The 17,387-nt window shown below is 40.3% G+C and overlaps 1 long non-coding RNA gene across 1 annotated transcript; it reads right to left on the bottom strand.

The window, feature by feature from the left end:
* Window positions 1-1,820: 1,820 nt before the first annotated feature.
* LOC104860180 lies at window positions 1,821-3,465 on the bottom strand. Its single transcript, XR_779601.1, has 3 exons — window positions 3,405-3,465; window positions 2,600-2,780; window positions 1,821-1,893 (listed from the first exon to the last, which is right to left on the bottom strand). It is a non-coding gene; the product is annotated as an uncharacterized LOC104860180 (long non-coding RNA).
* Between the last annotated feature and the right edge of the window lie 13,922 nt (window positions 3,466-17,387).

Genomic DNA, 17,387 nt, shown 5'->3' with positions numbered 1-17,387 from the left:
AATAGTGGGTTAATGATCATTTACTATTTCTAGAAGGTTTTCTTCTACTAAATACACATCATAAGTAAAATTGCAATAAAAATACATCCTAGGGATCAATCTATATCATTTCCTTCAGAATTTTGGGGTCTATTATTTGGTTAAGGTGACTGTATCACAGTTCCATGATGTTCAGAAATGTGGGTCAGGTTTCAAAAAAGCTGTTGAAAGTCCAGGAGAACATAGACTTTCAGTAGTAAAAGTGCAAGACAAGGTGAGGTTACTCTCACCACGTAGTGAGAAGTCAGGCTCATGAAATCAAAAAGTTGAGACTATAGTGACGGTATCCTGCAGCGTGGTGTGTGCAGAATAGTATTAATTAATATTAACTTCATACTAATTCAAGTTGTTCCGAGTCATATAATTGCCAATGTCAGCCAAAAGTGAAACCAGTGAGCCTGAGCTACCCAAGATTGGAGATTTCCTGTGTCACCAAATCAGAATCATGAGCCTTTCATAGTAAATATGTTTGCACATTGGAAGGAGGGAAGCACTATTTCCGAGAAGCATGTGAATCTTCCAAGAAAAAAAAAAAAGTTGACAAAACATTGGAGAAAACACCTAGAATTGGTAATCATGAGGCTTAGATAGTAAGTTTTTCTTTATAATTCATTTGTGCTGACCTCTTTTTTATCTGTACTGGGGATCAAATTCAGGACCTTATGCTTGCCAGGCAGGTGTGGTGCCACTGAGCTACATCCCTGGCCCAAGTTCAAATTGAATTGTATTCTTTTTCTCTGTACAGGGGATCACACTCAGGATCTTGCCCTGCCAGGCAGGCAGGGTGCCACTGAGCTACATCCTCAGCTGTGGTGACCTCTTTTGCAAGCCATTTTATCTCCTCAGGATTATTTGATCACCTTAAAATCACATATCTGTCCTGCATGCTCTGATGGCTTAATGTGATGTTCATGTAAGAAAGCAAGCATGAAATTAAAAGCAAAATATTGAACCATGCATGTATGAGATTAAGTGATCTAAAGAATAAAAAGAAGAGTCAACAGTACAGATAAGTCAACAGAACAGCACTCATCTGGGAAGAAACATTTACTGTGGGCCATTAGATCAAGTAAGGAAGAGGTCGTTAGCCCAAGGTTGCTTCTTTAACTGAAGATCTTACATAAACATTCCACATGAACAGCCTGAACCCCAAACCAAAATAAATAGCAAAAGGAAACTTAACCTCTAGCTAAGAATACCCCAACAGTTGATATCCCAAAAATGCAGACACACAGCCACATCCAACTGTGTGATTTTACTACTTTACTTCTGTGTTCCAGCTACAAAGCTAGCTGTTCATGCTACAAAGAGCTCTGTTAACTTTTGTTCTGAGTGCTGCCTGATTCATTTATTGTTCTTTGTTCAAATTTAGTTCTTCTATAGTCCTTTTTTTTTTTTTTTACGTAAGACATAATGTACCGCACTGCACTAATATAAAGCACAGCACTAGACACTTCTCTTTCTTTCCTTGGAAGTGGGTCAGTATTCTTTCACTTATGAGAAAATTGAAGCTGAAAGTGAACAAACAGCTTTCTAGAAAACTGCAGGGCAGGAGTTCTGTCTAGATGTGTGGACCATGAAAAGCAATGGAAGATAAAGCAACTGGAAAAATCTGTCATTGGGATAGGTCAGTGAGAAACTTCTAAGTAGCACACAATTTGCTGTTAGAGACCTGGTGTGGCCACTGGAGACCTTTCAAGTATCCTATGGGTATCACGGGGACACAGAGTTCCTATTTCATGGCAGCTGAAGCCATGCTTTCCTATCCTAAAAAACCTACTTTGCTTCAGTTCTCCCACAGTAAGAAGCTGTGATCCTCTCCTTACAAACCACCGTCTCCCTCATGGTAGGAACCTATGAAAACAGAAAACGGGTAAATAATGTGAATTTGTGATCATCCTCAGGAAAACGACTTTGAAGTAACTGTTTTGTGCAAAGAGGATGAGATAAATCAAGGGCTTTTTCTCTGTCTTCACCATCATCATCATCACCAACACCATCATCATTCACCATCACCATGGTTTTACCAGAAAAATTCTGATCTTGAGCAAGTCTGCTTCTTTCACCATAGCGCCCTCCCTTGTACATAAAGTAAGACAGATGAGATCTGACTGTTGAATTAAACTGCTCTTTACTCTATTGCTCCTCCTCCATTCATTTTCACTCTTCAAAATTATATTTGTGACTCAAAGCCCAAGCCTCAAATACCTTCCTCAGTCAAGGGCCATCTTATTCCCAGGACTCTGAGGTGGTGAGGCAGGGGATGCAAGTTCAAGCCCAAGCTGGGCAACTTGGTGAGAGCCTCTCTAAAACTGTACAGATGCTGTGGAGGCATCTGAAGGACGTTGTGATTGTTTTTGTTGAGCGGCGGAAGTGGGGAGCTGATTTTCTGTCCTGTTCAACCATGGGTTAGCAGATACCCAGAAACCTTCCCTTCATCTGCAGAAAGTCCGTCCCTCGACAGTCTCCTCCTCCCAGGGCGGGTGTGCAGATTCAGGGAATGGGACGCAATCCTCGGGGCAGTTGCTTTCCTCAGCCCTCTACCCAGGCATCCGTGTACCTGTTTTATCCTGTTCGGTGGAGAATGAAATCTGAGAACGAGAAACTCTTCTCTTACTCGTTGTTAGGGGTTTTCCTCTCCAAGGAACCTCGTTGTCTAACAGAGGGCATCACCGGGTTTCGTTACTTCTGTGTAAATTTTGTCAAATTCGTGTCCGCCTGTACAAACTGCCTCCTGGAGCCTGTGGAGAAAGTTCAGCAGTGTACGCGTCATGGTCACAGAGACAGTGAGGAGAAATCTCTCCTCTTCTTCCGACTCCTTCATCCTCATGCATCCCTCCATGGCTTTGGAGAGAAGGCTGAAGTCAGAGTCATTCTGCACAAGAAAAGCATCAATTTTCAGAATGGAAGCCCACCCATTTCCCGTTTTGCCAAGTTTTCAGCGCTGGCACACAGTACGCCTGGATGGTCAGTGTACCGCGCCTTGCTGAACAGGGCTCTATTCCGGCCTGGAAGACATTCTGCAGGACTCCTCAGTTATAAGGGTGAACGTCACCGTGGCACTACCCCTTCTCTAAGAAGCACCACAGATCCTCCCCACCCCTGTTCCCTTTCGGAACATCCAGCGATTTGGCAGCTTTCCGCTGTGTCTAATCTACGAAGCTGTAAATACCCAACTTTGAAATGCTAAATGTGCTCATCAGACTTTTGGTGTCTTCTCCGCTAAACCATACATATGAAATGCATTTCGACACATCTCAGAAAACAGTCTGTCTTCCAGATTCTCACTCCCCGCAAGACAGGGCCCAAGCCTCTCATCGTTGCAGTTTTCAGCCCACACCCCCACTTCCCCGAGCCCCACGCACCCAGCTGCACCGTGTTAACTACAGCGGAGCGCTGTTAGGTTGCACTCCCGGAGCGGCCTTGTCTTAAAAAGATTATCTGTAAGCTCTGAGACATTCCATGCAGTGGTGTCCAAGCGTTGTAAGCTGACAGTCTGAGGCTGTGACGTTAAAGACTTCCTGTAGCTGCAGCCATGGTGAAGACAGAGAAAATTCAGGATGGATAAGATCACAGATTTAGAAATCAGACCCATTTCAGGTCTGCCACCTACAGGATGTATCGCTTGGGAAGTGATGTACTATTTCTCAGTTTCAGCTTCCTCATAACAAGAAGGCTCCAAGCAACAGGAGAGCTACCTGATAGGATATTTGTGAGTCTAAAGTGAAATAAAGTATATAAGCTATTCAGCATAGTATTTGGCATTTATTAGACATTCAATTAGAAGTTCCTGGCTTTAAAACAACTTGTATACATTAAAGGGTAAAAATATTAAGGCTGAAATGATTATTGAGGCCTCAGAAATGATGCTCCATTCTGACTGAGCTGGGTGGGTCAGAAAATCTAGAGTCAGCTGAAAATGTAGCTCGGTGGCAGAGCATATGCTCAACATGGGAGAGGCCTTGGGTTTGATTCTTGATTTCTGGTACACACACACACACACACACACACACACACACACTCACACACACACACGCTGGATGAAAAATACTCAGGCAGTGTTGCTTTAGGCATCCAAGAATAATTGCCTTATATCATGACTTGCATGTCTGTCTCTCCCACTGGAATACAAACCTTCTTTTATCCTATCTGTCATCAACTGGAGAAGGCCCTTGCCTAAGCATTAATGTTTAGTGTGCAGTCAGACCTGAGCTGATATTATCAGGGACAACTGCTTTTCCTCTGTGGAGATGGAAAGGCATGGACAGAGTAGGCGATGAAGCCCTTACATCATGCATGGCCCCCATCCTTTATCTTACTGAGTCTTCGCCACCATGGATGAGATGGGTCTGTCTGTCCTTCCTACAGTGCTTAAGAAAATGCTGAGGGTTCAGAGGCTTACTGACACTTGATTATGGGTCCTCCGGCAAGTGACTGAGCCTGATCTTTAGCCAGATCATGCTGAGTGTAAAACCCACTGAGTGATTGCACATCTATTCGCGATGAGTGTTAATGGGTGTTAGGAAGCTGCCCAACTACTAGATTGTTCATACATTGTAGTAGTAGCAGTAGTAGCAGTAGTAGTAGTAGCACCGGGGATGGAACTCAGGACCTTCATCTTGAGAGGCAGGTGGCAACACCACAGAGCTAAATCCTTCTTTTATTTTTTTTTCATTTTATTATTTTGTTTACAGTCCTTGCAGGGAACTTATCCCAAATCAGTGCAACTGACTCTAGAAAGTCAGAGGCTCCAAACTATTTTCATTTTACTAATCCACACATCTCATATGACCATAGATTACAAATCCTCTTATTCCCAGAGTTCAAGCCTCAGCATTCAAATGTACAAAGGCTGATTAAGAAATAAAGTATTCTTTTAAGTTTAAAAATAAAATAAAATGCAACTTACTGTTAAACCTCATCAAAATACTATCCTTCCCTTCTGACACACTTAGCCACTTTCTGAAGCAGTTCTGGAAGTCCCCTTTCACGGGTATCTTTAGGACGTGTAACCAGAAAACCAGGGAGTGTGGTGCCAAATGCCACCAGATGGAAAGGTGGGCTGGAATGAATGTTATGTTGTGTCCTCATTAACCTTACTCACTGCACCATGAAACTTCCGGCTCTTCCCCAAAGTCAGAATGACCTTAAAAGGCTCTGGATACTGAAGTACCTCTAACGGGACAACTAGACACACGAACTGCCTCAGAATGTGGCCAGAAACGTAGCGTAAGGATTTCTGACGCGGGGGGATTGTTTCGAGAGGGTTTCCTGGTAATGAGTGTTTCATCATAACAAGTTTATTTTAAACACGTAAGCACTCTCTACATATTTCTGTGACACCACATGCACCCTGTGTGACCTTCCTGATGTGTGATACACGTGCCTCCTTCCCCACATAGCTTGGCTGCTTGCCAGACTTTTCTGGAGGAAGAGGTCCTACACACGACACCGGCCCACCACTTCTCTAGATTTTGATGCTTAGCTGAAAAGGAAGTACTGACGCATGGGACCTAGGCATATCAGCTTCTTGGTGACAGAGTGAGAGTCTCTCAGGAGTGTGAAGCCTTCCCTGGGGAGTAAATGTCAGTAAAAACGGTGTCCACCTACAATATATGCTGGGGAGCTTGCTTCCCACAGACGTTCCTCCCACATGAGACTAAGGAACCAAGATCTTTGTGCTCAGTCCAATGACACAACAAATTTGTATTAACTCCCTGGTGAAGACACAGGAAGCAAGTTTAACCCATTTTCAAATCATCCAGAAAGCAGTCGGTGGACAGTCGGGAAAAGTTTTCAGGATGACAGTCATTTAGTTTGCGTTAGGAGAAGTTAGGAGGACCATCTCCCAAGTGTTTATTGAGAAGTTCATAATTTTTCCTAACTGAATTATAACCTGTTTCCATTTCTGCTTTCCTCCACCAGTCCATGGTCACCCTACAACATCTTCGATGAGCTTAGCTGATTTATTCTCTTAATGGTGATGGTGATTTTCTCATACGCATTCCTCTTAACCTTTTTGCTTGCTTCTAATCCTATTAGCAACCTCCCATTGTGAAACAGTAGTGCACTTCTATGTGATTTCATTTTTTGCCAGTATTCGACAAATTGTGACAGCTTATTAGTGATTTTTATGTCATGTGGCTTTAGCAAAATTGAACGCTAATAAGATGAGATTGGGTGGAAAATTATAGCAATAGGGTGCTTGCCTTCTATAGATTCTAGTTTGAAATGGGAGGAACCAGTATTTCTTCTACTTAAGACTGATTTCTGAGGCACAGACAGGGACAGTGTATTTACAATTTACACAACATAAGATTAAGGAGTTTTCACTGTTGGACAGTGGGACAGCATTGCAAATCATGAAGAAGATCAAGGAAAGCAGAGAGATAATAACCATTGAATTGTTGCATCTGAAGCCCCATTTATTTCTTTTCTTCCCCCAAAAAACAAAAAACAAAAGAGTAGAAAATGGAAAAGTATCACGGCAGTGATGGTGGTCTTATCTAAAACATACTTATTAAAAGAGACAGATTCTTTATTAACCAGTCAGGAGTCAAATGATTAAACAGCGTTTCTTGCCACTGAATTCCAAGCAGAAATCAATGTACATAATACAGTTGCAGCAGCTGAGATTGCAAAAGACCCAAGGACAGCATAAAGACTGATTTACTGAAATATTTCATCAGTGTAATGGTCAAGTGATAAAATACAACATTTTGGTGGAGTACAGTTTATATCTTCTTTATTTTGTATGTGTTAGAAAAGCTGCTTGCATAAACACCAGATTGCAGTATTCTTGTGGCAAAACCATAACTGTCCACATTGAACAGTATTGCCTCTATATTCAAGGCATTTTTTAAATGAAAAAAGTTGCTTTATGGAGAATTCTATATTGTCATTCAGCTGTGGATGGGGCTGCCCAGTGGAAATGGGGGTTCAGAGCCAGGATCATGACTAAAGGGTATTAAAAGTAGGGCCAGGTGCTCCTCGGGCCACCACACAGCAGTAAAGAGATGTAGGGGAATGGCTTGTCCTTAGTCTACAATTTCTGGAACCTCCGCTGGGATGGCTTGAACAATCCATGCTCATGGGTTGTCTGGGAATGCCTGGAGTCTTCTCCACGCCACCCTGATAGGGATGGAATGTCCCGGGTAGATTCTTTCCTCCCTTACCTGAGGAAAGAATAGAGCCGCTGTGGCTAGACAGGCCCAAATGCTAGACTGGATCTCCTAAGGTAGCATCCTTCCAGTTATCAGGGAGCTGGGCTACTCACATGGCCCCAAGAGCCCTAAATAGAAGGTTGGGGCTACTTATGAATGAACTAGCCTTGCAAGATTAAGAATCCCATGGTTTCTCTTACCAAGAAATCAAAATTATAAGTAAACTAAAGAATAAAATAAAAGAGAAAATTAGAATCAGGGAGATAGATCTTAGGGAATCGGAAAGGGAAGAAGATATGGAAGGGTGGGGAGAGACCACGGAAGAGTGGGATTTAAAAAAGATGATATTTTAATGACCTGCACCAATCTGCGTAATAAATGCAACATTTTGTATTGTAAACATTTATTAATTAAATAAAAATTTTAAAAAGAAGCCACTGAATGTGACTTCCACTATATGCTAGTGGCAAAAGGTTCCTAAAGCCAGCTTTGATACAAGCAGAGAGGAATGAGTTTCCCTGAATTTGTAGAATTTATGAATTGTATAACTAGAATGATGACAATTTTAAAGAGGACTGGTACAATTAAGGAAACAATTTTATTAGAGGCAGGCAGCAGAACCACTGAGCTAAATCCCCAGCCCCGACCATTTTATTAGAAAGACTAAGCTAATGACATCTACTCAAAGCACATAGTTTAACCTTCAGATTCCTCGTGATTGAGGCAAAATCAAAAGCAAAAACAACTTAATGTTCATTAACTAGGTCACAAACTGATGCTCGATTCTTAGTCAGGGCAAAGTTTTTCAATAATTTCCCAAAGTATATAAAACTTTTCCACACTCTGGGTCATCAGATGAGTGTTTTGTAAAGTTGCTTTCTTCCGAACCCTCTGTTTTGGTCTCAGTATCCTGGAGAGGAATGAGCTGCTTAGAATAGGAGCTCTGATGCAGAGGGTGGAAGAGCTGCTGGCCATGGTGGTGCACAGGCTTAATCTCAGCCCTCTGGGAAGCTGAGGCAGGAAGATGATAAATTTCAGTCTAACCCATGTATCTTAGTGGCTTAGCAAGACACTGTCTTAAAAAATAAAAAAATCTGGAGATGTAGCTCAGTGTGAAGGCCCTAGGTTCCATCCCCAGTGCTGCCAATAAAAGAAAGGCTGCAGAATAAAAAAGGGAAATGAGGAGATCGTATACAAACACAAAAACAAGGTGGGCATGGTGGGGACAAACTAGATGGACAGAATCCTAGCTGGCTCAGCCTTGTGAAGACTTCACATGTGACAAACTGAGATGTCCATAAAGCTCTGCTAGTTTCCTAAAATATCTGCCACATACTAAGTGCAAGAAAATAGTCTGTCAAATCAAAATGTGCCTGCCCTATCTAAAAGCATCAAATTATTTTTATAGAGTTGATTGAACACCAAACATACCCACTTCTATGGCTTACTCGAGTTGCCCAGGCTGTGTTCCTTGCACCTTGCTTCTATGGAGAGTTCTGAGCTCTCTGGTGAAGTCTGACACTGCTAGGTGTGACTGCTGGCTTCCCACTCGATGTCAGTGAAAGACTTGTGTCAGGTATGTGCAGAAAGGACCTCTCCTGTCCTCAGTTCCTAGGAGTTGGGATCTGTTCCTTCCTGAAATAGTCATTGTGGAAGAAATAAGAGGAGACATTTTACTGTCTATAAAGAGTAAAATGGTGAATTAAATGCAGCTTCTACCACATAGCAGCTCTTGCATAAATCCAAAGACTTTAAGAAATGTTGTGAGAGTTTTGTAGAAAACAAGACTATACTGCTTACCTCTGATTATAATATTAGAGCAATATGTACCGAAAACTCACAACTGAAAACTATGCAGTGTATTTTACTAATAGAGACAAAAGCAGTTATTCCTCAAATTATGATGAAACATTTTTTCTGTTTCTTCCTCCTTATCTTTCAAGTGAGTTAACAATAAATTTCCAAAAACATAGCACACTTTCTTTTCTCTTTTTAAATTATATGTGTTGAAGGTATAAAACATGGTGTTTTGATATATAGGCATTAACAGTGGGATGATTGCTACTATTAAAACATTGACCTTTATGTCACCTTCTACAATTACCTCTGTGTGTGTGTGTGTGTGTGTGTGCGTGTGTGTGTGTGGTGTGTCTTTGGAAGGGAACCTAAAATCTGCTCTCAAGTTTTCAGTATAGAATGTGATTAGACATAGTCTTTCTGTATTATCTGTAGAGTTATCCTGCATAACTGCATATTTTCCTATTTCTTTTAAATTTTTATTGCTCCTGATACATATCTGCAATACAGAATGATTGCATTCATTGTGGGGAGTTGGTACCTGTCTATGATGCACTTTAGTCCCTTTCCATCGCTTGTCTCTTTTCTTTCCCCCTCCCTCCATCTCTTAGTCTCTGCCCCTTTTATGTATCTTCCACACATAAAAAAAAGAGAAAAATAAAAAATGGATAATAAGTTTTCATGTATTATGTATTTATTCCATGGAATCCTTATCAAAATTTCAGTGACATCTTCCCCCTCCAAACAGAAAAGCAATGTGAAAATTCATATGGAAATACTGAAGACACTGAGTAGACAAAAAAAAAAAGCAACCCAAAGCACAAACAAACAAAAAACTTTGAAAAAAAGACAAAATTTTACCTTATTTACAATTAAATTGAAGAATCATAATAATGGAAGTAGACTAGAACCAGCATAAAATCAGACACACGGGAATGTGACAGGAGGCTTACAAATACCCACGCATATATGGTCAGGTGGTTTCCACCAAGAACAGCAGAAAGAAGCCATGGGGGAAAGGAGACCTCCAGAGCAAATGGAACTAATAATCTTTCTTTCTGACACAAAATAGTTTCCTTTACAAAGTAGAAATTTTAATATAAACGAAAACACTTGGACTTCTATAACTGTAGTTTCTCCCCTTAATCTCTCTCTTTTTTTTTTTTAAATTAGGTGGCAAAGGCTTCCAATGTTTTCAATTATCTGGATTCCCCTCTTCTCTTCAGGAAAGCAAATAGCAACCTGAGTTCTCTCTCCCGAGCCTCTTCACATTTAGTTGCCTTATCTTTGCCCATCGTGCAGGAGCCCAGCTGGGCCCTCTTTGTGACAGCACCACTGCGGCGTTCCCTTCCTTGTCTCGTGAGTTTGCTCCCTCTGTGAAAATGCGTCACATAGAGCGAGGTCTTTATATCCAAGAGTGATTGTTTTTAACAGCGAACTAATAGTAATAGAAAATAATACAAGAATATTATGTGCCCCCCCAAATCTCTGCATCGATGTCTCCATCCAGCGTTAACTAAGGGGGGATCCATATTCCTCACAGGCCCAGTGGAATCAGCAAACTCCATGTAGAGCATCTAGCAGGTCATTTGGAGACATCTGGTTGAAATGGCACCGGATGTCACCCTTTGCTGTCATGTGAGAGGCTCGGCTGAGTTCCCCAGATGATGTATCTTCTCAGTAGGTTGGATCTTAAATGTTTTCTGTGATGGCCAGTTTGTTCTGACTCATTGACTGGAGAAAACTAGGTAAGATACAAGAAATAGAAATCATTACTCCCTTTAGATTGAGGTTGATTATCATGAATAATTAGGTGAACTTTCTAGAAAAATGGCCCTGATAGTTTTCATTTATCTATTTGCCCATTAGCTACCTGTAAACCATGGGGAAAAAGGGTTTTAGTTCCTTCTGCTAACACATTTTATCCCTATCTTAATTGAAGACAGACTTCTGTAGCTGAATATAATAGAACAAAAGACACAAAAAGTTAGTTCTATGGGAAAGAGAAGAATTTGTTTTATCTTAGAAAAAAAATGTATTAGAAGTGGGGGCATTCCAAATTCTGTGGTTTCATGACTATTCCGTCTTTGCAGTAATAGCTGTGCTCTTGGGAATTTCTAAGAGCCAGCTAACTTTGGTCATAGCTAGAGTTATTAAAGGCTGTGGACAGAAGAAACAAACTCTCTCCCTCCAAGTGGGCATTTTCTGTGCAGAACGACAGAAAGCTCTCTCCTTGAAGCTTAGGCTGACGTTCACAGTAATAGAACTTATCATGCCTCCTCCCACTGCCACCACAGTGGGCCTAGAATTTAAAGCATCTGTCTTTCATTATTAAGTACTGAATGATTTTCCCCCTTCAGGATCTTTTTTGAGGATTTTACTGGTCCTTGGTATTATTTTTCTCTTAATGGAAAATGTCTTTCTTTTTGTGATTCACTTTAAAGGCACCTTATAAGTACTAAGCGGGTGACACCTATAGATTGCCAGCCAAAGAATGGATCAGATGAGAAACTTTTATTTGTAATGAGGAAGACAGATATGGACGGATAAATGCAGGGACATAAAAGGCCGTGTCTCTAGGAAGCATGGGATTATGTAAGGGAAAACTAATGCTTAACGGAGCTCACCAAAGCTGTCCACTCCTTCCAGGTGACAGTTGATAAAGTAAGTGTTAAGACAGTGTGGACAGGGAGAAAAATGCCCCTGAGGTCTAGGTCTACACTTACAAAAGAGAATAGAAACTGAAGCTGCCGTACTGTCAATAGAACACCTTTGTAAAATCTCATAAAGCTTTGTAACATCTCCACTTTTGTTATTTTTCCTGCTACCCTGTATATCTGAATCTGGAAAGTTATTTTAGGAGGAGATCTTGAGTGCCCTGACTCTGTCTACAGCTAGGTGTAGGAAGATTAGATCTTCAGAGGGAGGGAGTGGTGGACATAAACGAGCTGAGGAAGAGGACCGGAAGTGCGCAGGAGCAGCCATTCAAGTCTGACACCGGGCTCTCTGGTTCTCCTTTATTCACAGCTGTAACTGAAAGGACCTCATCCATTTTAATGACAACATTAGAAGTATTAGGCAAAGAGCAGCGTAACAGATAAATATTTTAGATGATTAAACGTGATTGTATCCTTCTATTAAAGGTCTCAAGGCACTGATCTCACAAGAATGGGGCAAAGCCATTGCTCTTTGCTTCTATTATTTTTGAAGTGTCTGTTTTGCAAAGTTTTAAGAGTTGGGTACAATTTTAAAAGGGATAATGCTTTGCTTTATGGCTTAGATTTTTTTTTGCCTCTGTGTATAAATAAGAATTATTATTTTTAAAATGAGATTAAAATATTCACGCTTTATCTGAAAGGAAGCCTTGGCGAGTGCTATAAACCCCCCCGACATACCCTGAAGGTGACAGGAATCGGGCCACTTGAGGTGGATGTGCCCCAAAAAGCAAGGATTTGTAGTGGATTATGCGACGTATTTATGTAGATTGTGTTAGTCACAGAGTAATATCAACAATAGTCATTATGAAGGGGAAAGAATACTCATTATATAAAACAGAGAAAATAAGAGATTTCTGAAAAACATCAGCCCTCAAAATTGGATTTCCCAGGTATCAAATGAATCAATAATATGATTAGATTTATCACGAGACAAGACAATGCTACTAGTGATTAATCTAACTCCAAAAATATTTTTAGGGGACATTCTTCTAACTTCCTGGTAGTAATAGTATAGTTCAGTGAAAGTACTCTGAAAAACACTTGGGGATATTCAACAAAAGCCTTAAGACCAAATAAACATTATTATTCCAGGAACACTTTTTTCTGAATAAACCTAAGAGTCTTGTAAGCAAATTTTATAATATGTATAAATGAAATGACCCAAAATGCTGATAATAGGAAACTGGCTAAATAATGTATAAGGCATCCACTGGTTTAAGTACTCTGAGGCCACTTAGGGGAGCCGACAGATTATTTAAATGTATTGGAAAACAGTCAAAAAAGTTAAATAACTGGTGTGTCTGTTTCATAACACTAAGGATTCATGAAAAATGTGGAGAGACTACAAGTTGTATTGATGTACTTGAAAGAAGAATTACACCTGAACTAAAGGAAGCCTGAAACTACTGATTTTTTTTTTTTTATTGATTTCTACCAGGTCACAAGGCAACTACTTTGCTCAAGAGACCAAAGGAACGAAAATGTGTAAGATTTTGATTTGTGCATTCATTATTCATTATCTAGTCATCTGTTCACACAGTCATCACTTCTTAAACGCCCACCCTCTGTTGGGCCTGATCCTGAAGGGGGACTGAGCAGTGGGTAGAGATGAAGTTGCCATGCTAAGATTTCACTGTGCAGCTTTCAACTTGCTTTTGTAGCATGGGACATTGATTGCTAACATGTAAACTTCATGAAGCTTCCTGAAGAATACAAAATGCAATAACAAAAATTAACATGTGTGGAACACTGGCCATGTACCTAGATCTGAGCAAGGTATTTGAAACATAGTACAGGCTCCATCTGTCACTGCAGCACTACTACGTGGACATGCAATTGTCTCTTGACCCTGAACGATAAAACTATCAAGTGACCAGGCAGAATTCAGCAAGGTTTCTAATCTTTTTAACTTACATACTCTGAAGCACATTGACGTCTTTCTGCAACTTCAGATGTTCTCAGAAACAACAACTTTCTCAACCATGACAAGATAGAGCGAGCGTCTGAGTTCTGAAGGGTTCCATGGTCCGACAGAAAGATCATTGGCTGAGGACTGGAAGTTTACCTACGTCTGGACTACAGACCCTCTGCGTGACCTGGCTGGTGTCACCCAGCCATGCCAGATTGCATTTCCTGTGTCTTAAAAAATAAGAAGATTGAATTCAGGGTCATGTTCCCCAAAGTTAATTATACTTGGAACATGAAAAATTTGAAGATTCTTTCTTCCTTCACAAGGCTGAGGATTTCAAAGCATAACATGATTCTGTTTACAAATGGAGTTTTCTAATGCAGACACGGGGAAGCTATGCTGTCTGGGAATAGTGACTAAAGACAATGGCTTCTGCTCCGCATTGTAAGGAATCGGCCAGCTCACAGAAAAGCCTTGGAGAGACCTTCAGCCATCCCAGAAGCCCTTGTTGGTCCATGACCCTATTGCCATAAAACCACACCTCAGGTTAGAAGGAGACATGGGCCATGGCAAACTCTGTGGGAGTCAGAGTTAACTGTGGCTTCTCTTGTATCAAGACAATTTAAAGTAATAGAGGTATTAGGTATGCCAGGGTTATTATCTCTGCTTAATCATCTCTGCTTAATGATACTTTAAACTATCCGTAGAAAGCATTTCTAGGGTATGCACATCTAACTGTACTTGCTCCTAACAATTTGCAGAAGTGCCACCATCCGAAAGAAGAGAGACAGGGTGGCTCATAACAGTTTAGCATTTCAGAATCACAATTTTAAAATGATTTTTAAAGCCATCCGCTCTCATGACGGTCCAGAGATAGATACCTGTGCTTGACAAAGTTGTTACTGGTCCACAGGAAAATGAGAAAAAGAAGAACATTGTGGTAAAATTTTCACAAAACTATATTCACTCAACTTAAACAAATGTGTTTTCTCTGGGATTATGTACTCTGAATTCAGCGTGCATATTTTCTTTCTACTAAGTGACTATTATACAATAAATTGATCTAGTTTATATAGATACTTGGTAACATAATGCATGGGAGTTACGTTTTTAAAACTTGCACTCTCTGGTGAAATTATAATTTCTGGGAACTGCTGAGATAATCTAATCTACAGTCTTTTCCACTAACTGTCTGCAGCCTTCGGTACTCTTTTGAAATGTTGCTTCCTCCATCCTAAATTCTACCAGGGATAAGGAAGCCGATGTCCCATGAGTAACTCCATTCTGATTTTGGATGGATGCAGAGTTGAACAGTTCCTTGCTATATTGTACCATGTTTTTTTTCTGGGGGTGGGCGGGATTCCATCCATTAGCAATACTAACATAATGCCATTTTCTAAGTGATAAATTAAGAAAGACTATCTCATTTTTGCTAGTGAGTAGTAACATGATTGGAATTAATCTTGGTCAGATATATTTTAAAGCCCACATTTCTTTTTTCTTTTCTTTTTTTTTAGACAGGGTCTCCCTGTGTAGTTGGGACTGACCTGGAACTCGCTATGTAGCCCAGGCTGGTCTCGAACTCACAGCGATCCTGCTGCCTCAGCCTCCCGAGTACTGGGATGACAGGTGTAGGCCACCATGCCCAGCAAGCCCACATTGCTAATAATGACAGAATGCTGCTTCCTCAGACCTCCTTATTAACAAAATTCAGTCTCTCTTTCCTGTGCTTATTGTTCCTCAGTTTAAGGGCAGGGCTTACATTTGTCTAGGACGAATATGATCATTTGTTTTAGTTTTTATTTTTATTGGTACATCCTAGCAGGTTATAAGGATCACATTTATCGTAGAGGACCTGGTACATGGACAACCCATAAACAGATCTTAACTCCTTTTTCACCCTCCCTTTCTCCATCCCTTGGTCCCCTTTCCTTTGGCAAAGGACCTACTTCCCTGTTTCTTATTATCTTTTATTTTGCTGTTTAATTTATTTATATTTCATATTTCTCATATAAGAGAAACCATGTAGTAATTATTTGTCACTAATGCACCATGGTTCTTGTGTGTCATTTTAACATATTAGTTTCTTAGTGCCTTATGTGCAGTCTGTGTGAGAGCCAATGTAAAACTGCAACTGGAAGATGGGTTTTGCTTTTAAGATAAATCTAAGTGATTTTAAGTCCTGGCTCTGCCTATGCACGGGACTCTGACATATTGGAAGCTATTAATTGGTTTTTGAGTGTCAGTTTCCCCTTTCATAAAATAAGAAGCATCCAAAGCAGTGTTATTATAAAGATTAAATATAAAGATCTAGACCTAAGGAGCTTTAATTAGTTCAATCATCAAAAAACAAAAGCATTGAATAAAAATGGAGGTGTTATTTTCTTTTATTATCTGACTTATCTACACTAGTAGATAAAAATCAGGTAAAAAGTTAACATAAAAATTGTTAATTTCTCTATATCTTCAAGATATTGAATAATAAGAGAAGATATTCACAGTCGAAATCTCCCTTTTCTTCTGATTCACATCGGGATTCAAGGATGATTTACAATTACCTTTCTAGACTTGTCCCTCGTTGATCAATTGATGCACATGTTTCCTTGGAATTGGATTTTTATCCAAGCATGGCAAATTAAACTTCCAATTTAGCAATTAAACCATCAGGCTGATGAATAGAACTATGACTGATTTATTCTGGGATAGATTCTGGCTCCCCAGCCTGAATGATACTCTCACAGGTTGGTTCTGGTGGCAAAAGCCCATGACTGTTCTCATTCTATCCCAATCTCTGGGTAGCTTGACTCAAGGGATGAAGGTTCTCATGGCAGAGTTCACCACTCGTGATGATGCCATATCTTCCTGCCTTCATAGCCCTTAGGGTTTTTTACTCAGAGACAGAAACTCTGAAAGAAGCTTTTATTGGCCTCTCCTTGTGCTTTACAGTGAATTGACAGATGCCAGTTAGATAGATAGAGAGCAGGTGCATAGATAAAATGTGTGTTAAAGATGGGTATTAAAGTCTTTGCCTTGAACTAATCATTTAAGTAAAACATTCTGTTCAAGTACACGTAAAGGGCTCCTCTCATTTCAAAGCATTAGGCTGTGATGCACAGATCTTTTGGAATCTGACAATGTGGGATAGAACAGTGTCTTCACCTTTTCCCTTAGTTACATACCTTGGTTATATGACTCATATCTTGGATACACAGCTTAAGCATCAGTTTGATCAAGTGAAAAACAGAGCACCTATGATATGCATTGTCTTTTCTAAATTAGCAGTATTGAGTGAACCACTACTCAACAAGTCCCCTGGCACATAGTCAACATACTGTAAGTGGCAACTTCTATGGAAACTGAACTGCCATGGTTTGTTCCCTCTGAAAATCATGTGTTGAAAACGTTGCCCAGTGCAATAGTGTCGGGTGATGGGGAAATTGGGGATCTTTCGGTCACGATGGCCCCACTCTCATAAATTCATTAAGCCACTAAAGCAAACAGCCTTGCTGAAGTGTGTTCGTTTTTCTGCCACTTGAAAAGACAAAATTCTTCTCTGCAGCAGCTCGTGTCATTTTTGAAGCAAGCCAGACCCTGTTGATACTCGGAAGTAGATATCAGTGACAGGGGTCTTTCTTGAATCTGATTTTTCTGGGATTATATCTTCTTCATATGGTCCAAGGAAAACAGAAACAACTTCTCTCAACAACTCCCGACCATGTCAGATTTGTAGAACAAGGAGGGAACGCCATTTAAAAGATCACA

The sequence above is a fragment of the Fukomys damarensis genome, unplaced genomic scaffold (assembly GCF_012274545.1).
Source record: "Fukomys damarensis isolate Sample0158 unplaced genomic scaffold, DMR_v1.0_HiC HiC_scaffold_16, whole genome shotgun sequence".
Taxonomy (NCBI): domain Eukaryota; kingdom Metazoa; phylum Chordata; class Mammalia; order Rodentia; family Bathyergidae; genus Fukomys; species Fukomys damarensis.
The sequence above is the reverse complement of the archived record's forward strand: the minus strand, read 5'-3'. Positions and strand labels throughout refer to the sequence as shown.